This window comes from Phoenix dactylifera, chromosome 6 (genome assembly GCF_009389715.1).
Source record: "Phoenix dactylifera cultivar Barhee BC4 chromosome 6, palm_55x_up_171113_PBpolish2nd_filt_p, whole genome shotgun sequence".
Classification (NCBI taxonomy): domain Eukaryota; kingdom Viridiplantae; phylum Streptophyta; class Magnoliopsida; order Arecales; family Arecaceae; genus Phoenix; species Phoenix dactylifera.
The window spans coordinates 8,269,252-8,274,337 of record NC_052397.1 but is presented as its reverse complement, the minus strand read 5'-3'; positions in this window follow the sequence as shown (position 1 = coordinate 8,274,337).

Sequence of the window (5,086 nt, the reverse complement as noted above, 5' to 3'; positions counted from 1 at the left end):
TTGTTTTTGATGATTCTAGTGATATCTCTTCTAGCAAGAGAGTTAATTTTGATGATGATACGGAAATTCTTGAAGAAAAGATTGATGAGATGACATTACAAGATGATGAACAAAAATTAATCGAAAATGCATCATCAAGCCAAGAGGATATGATGGATCATGGGCTAACTAAGGCTTGGAGGTATGCTCACGGGCATCCTAAAGAATTGATTTTAGATGATCCATCTCAATCTGTTAGGACTAGAGCATCTCTTAGGAACTTAAATAATCATCTAGCTTTTGTCTCACATTTTGAGCCCAAACACATAGAAGAAGCTGAAAAAGATGTAAATTGGATAAACGCAATGCAAGAAGAATTAAACCAATTTACTAGAAACAAGGTATGGAATCTAGTTGAACGACCTTCTGAATATTCAATTATAGGTACCAAATGGATTTATAAAAATAAACTTGATGAAAATGGAATTGTAATAAGGAATAAGGCTAGACTAGTAGCAAAGGGTTATAATCAAGAAGAAGGTATAGATTTTGATGATACCTTTGCTCCTGTAGCTAGACTTGAGGCAATTAGACTTTTACTAGCATTTGCATGCTCTAAGGACTTCAAATTATTTCAAATGGATGTAAAAAGTGCATTTTTAAATGGGTATATTAATGAGGAGGTATATGTAGAACAACCTCCTGGTTTTGAAAATCATCAATACCCTAATCATGTATATAAATTGAACAAAGCACTTTATGATTTGAAACAAGCACCTAGAGCATGGTATGAAAGACTTAGCAAATTTCTACTAGATCATGAATTCTCTAGGAGAAATGTAGATACAATACTATTTTTGAAGAAGGAAAACAAAGATAAGTTATTAGTGCAGATTTACGTTGATGATATTATTTTCGGTGCTACTAACAATCGTCTCTGCGAAGAATTTGCTGACTTGATGCAGAGTGAGTTTGAGATGAGCATGATGGGAGAGCTGAACTATTTCCTCGGGCTTCAAATCAAACAATCAAAAGAGGGGATCTTCATCAATCAAGCTAAATACATCAAGGAAATGCTTAAGAAGTTTGATATGGAGGGAAACAAGCCAATCAGCACACCCATGAGCTCATCATGCAAATTAGATCAAGATGAATCAGGTAAATCTGTAGATCAAAAGTTCTACAGAGGTATGATAGGATCTTTATTGTATCTCACTGCAAGTAGACCTGATATCATGTTTAGTGTATGCATGTGTGCTAGATATCAGTCTAATCCTAAGGAATCTCATCTAATTGCAGTCAAGAGAATCTTTAAATACCTAATAGGAACAAAGAATATAGGTTTATGGTATTCTAAAGAATCTAGCCTGAACTTAATAGGATACACAGATTCAGACTTTGCTGGTTGTAAACTTGATAGAAAAAGCACCAGCAGGTAATGTCAATTTTTAGGAGAAAATTTAATCTCATGGTTCAGCAAGAAACAAAACTCGGTTGCATTATCTACTGCTGAAGCTGAATATGTTGCAGCCGGAAGTTGTTGTGCTCAAATCATGTGGATTAAACAACAACTTGAAGACTATGGCTCCCATTAATTGTGATAATACAAGTGCCATTAATCTCACTAAAAATCCAATTCAGCATTCAAGAACTAAACATATTGAGATAAGACATCACTTCATAAGAGATCATGTACTGAATGGTGATGTGTCACTTCAATTTGTTTGCACTGATGATCAATTAGCTGATATTTTTACAAAACCCTTAAGTGAAGAGAGATTTAGTGTGCTTAGGAGGGGATTAGGAGTGATTGATCCATCCTAGTGGTGTTCTCCTCTAAGTTTCATTGATTTTGATGATGAGATTGTGTTAAATATGGAGTTTCTCATTCATAATCATCAAATCAGATCATAACTTAATGATTGTCCCTGGGTTGGTACGAAAATAGCATGATTCTTAGGTGCGTGCCAGAGTTCGAGTCGACTCGAGTAAGTTTCAGAGTCGGCTCATAAGGAGGAGTCGACTCACACATTGACGGGAGTCGACTCGAGGCCAATAGAAGCATAAGGGGAGTCGACTCGCGCATACTTTAGAGTCGACTCAAGGTCGAGTCGACTCGCGACTCAGTGGAGTCGACTCGAGGTCGGGATCTGGGTTTTTAACCCTAATTCAAGCGTTTAATCAACACTTCTATTCACCGCCGCCACTGTTCAAAAACCCTAGAGCCATCTCCTACGTCGTCTCCGACCATCCTTAGGGCTTTTCCGTCGACCCTCTTCCGTCCCTTAGGGTTCATTCTTCTTCTAGGTCTAGAATGCCTCGGAAAATCGTTGTCCCAAGCCGAAAGAGGCCCCAACCCGCGACCGGTGCCGAGCGACGGTCCAAGGCTCGGAACGATCCCGTGAGGCCACAACCTCCGGCTCGTTCCCCGCCGAGGCCCGTTCCCTCGCGTCCGTGCGCCGGGAAGGCGGTCTCCACCGGGAGATACGTCAACTTTGACTATCTCTCCCGGGAGGGCCCAGGGTTTAGAGTTCTTTTGTTCCTTAGATCTCCCCACATATCCCGGTCTAGTTAGAGAGTTCTATGGAACAGTACATAGGGAAAATGGTGGGATAGAGGGAACAGTAGCGAGTGTCCCATTGTTTATTTCGGAGGATTTCATTGCTCAAATCCTCCATCTTCCCCAAGTACGGGTATCTCCCACTCATCCCGAGGACAGGACTGAGGCCCTTACGGCCATTTTAGGGAGTCCACCACAGTCCCCCCTAGATGAGGTGTCCGCTAGCTCACTTTCCGTTGAGATGCGGCTCCTCCTGAGCATTATTTCTAGGACACTCTTTCCTAAAACCGGCCGTTTTGACTTCGTGTCTGAGAGGGACCTAGCCCTCATGTTCTACCTCCTTCAGGACACCCCAATCAACTTCCCCAAACTCATGTACAGATACCTATGCGAGCCACTAGACAGGCCTAGGCTCACCCTTCCCTATGGTATGCTGTACACCTTGATCTTTAGGGAGTCCGGGATCCCCATTCCTGAGGGGGAACCCTCTCGCGGTCTGCGATGGACAGATCGCATGGGTGAGGGGACCCTGCACCGGATGGGTTTTCATAAGGTAGAGGGAACTTGGGTCAGGAAACCATCTACCTCCACACATACTACCAGACACTCCCCCAGTCCTGACCCTGATTCAGACATCCCTACCTTTCCCTCCACCTCAGCCCCATCCACCTCTGCCGGACCCTCCTCCTCAGCTCCACCCACTCAGCCGATGGAGGTTCGGATTTCACCTGAGCAGCTCCGGGAGTTGCGACAGGAGATCGTCAGGGACCTTCGGGACGATCTGCTGAGGGAGCTACGAGGTTCAGCGACTGCTCCCCCCACTGCCCCCTCTTCTGCATTGGTCCCTTCCTTATCAGCCGTGACCGAAATGACGGCTCATCTGAGGGAGGAGATCTTCAATGTCAGGAGCCTGATACAAGCCTAGTTCTCCAACATGAGCGATGTCACAAGCAACACACGGAAGATGCGAGATGACATCCGACATGATATGGGCATCACTAGTCAGGGGACACACTTCCGCAGACTGTGACCGAGCTCGACACGACACACAGCAGGGCCACCTCGGCCATTATCAGACAGTTAGAGCACGTCACCGATGCGGTCACCCTACTCGTGGAACAACAGTCCAGATAGCCCACGGGAGCCGCATCCTCCTCGAGGAAGCCTTAGCTCTTTTTGTATTTTGACATGTATTTACTGCTTTACTTATTGTATTCACAAATACATATACATCAATACAATGAGTAGACAATTTTCTTCAATATTGTGCACATTTATCTCTACTTGCTTGTATGTTCTGCTTACCTCCTTTTTGATACGATGACAAAAAGGGGGAGAAATATTTAATAGATATGTAAAAGGAATCAAAATGAAAATCAAAAATTAAAACAAACAATAATTTGTTCTTAGTGGATTTGATACCTCGAGGCTCATTATCTCTCTGTTGGGGCTCCTAATGGAGTAATCTCCAGAATCTATTCAAGGGATATCCGGAGATTAGTTGAATCCTACTCAAGAACAAATTGACAGATTTTTTCTCTAAAAATCAAAAATTTCAGTTCAAAAGTTTCAATGCACTAAAAGAAAATTCAGAGAATCAAAACAAAGTTGAATGCATATGTTGAGGGGGAGAATCTGAATTTTTAAGAAAGCAAAATCATTAAATATATATAAGCCAAACAATTGATTGCATGATATGAAGGCTTATATAATTCCAAATGAAAGGGGGAGCTTTAACTCCAAAATTTATTGTTTCACACCTTTCAAGTTTGGATAAATTAATGAACCAGACATTTGAATTCATTTCAAAATTGTATTATAAATTTTCTTGTTTGTTGAGCAATTCACTTTACATATACTCAATGTTTTGTCATCATCAAAAAGGGGGAGATTGTGGAGTGATTGATTGTAACCCTATTTGATTTTGATGAGCTCAAAGCATTTGAGTATATCTTATGTTTACTAATGAATTCAATCTAGTGTTTCAGTGATATCCCTGTAAATTTATGGTTAAGAGTCTCTAGATTTGGTTCAAGACAATTCGGATAAGTTAAGAAGTCTATATGAACCATGGTCTGAGACTCGAGTCGACTCCGGGATAGTACGAGTCGACTCCAAGCGTATCAGAAGCATTGGCACAGGCTCGAGTCGACTCCGGAATATTACGAGTCGACTCCGACTAAGAACAGACAGACAAACAGAAAGACCCAACTCAGAACCTGTCAGCGAGTCGACTCCTGAAGTGCGCGAGTCGACTCCGATGCTAGCCGAGTCGACTCCAGGGTAGTATGAGTCGACTCCAGGGAGTTACAGACAAAAAGTCAGAGAGGAGTTTTCAGACCCTGAGAGCCGAGTCGACTCCTGAGGAACGCGAGTCGACTCCGATGGTTGGCAGGTCGACTCCAAAGAAAGCGAGAGTCGACTCTCAGTGTAATACAAGGCAAAAGTCAGAGAGCAATTTTCGGACACTGAGAGCTGAGTCGACTCCCGCAAAGCCCGAGTCGACTCCGAGTCAGCGCTACACCAAAAGACAGAAGACAGTGTTTT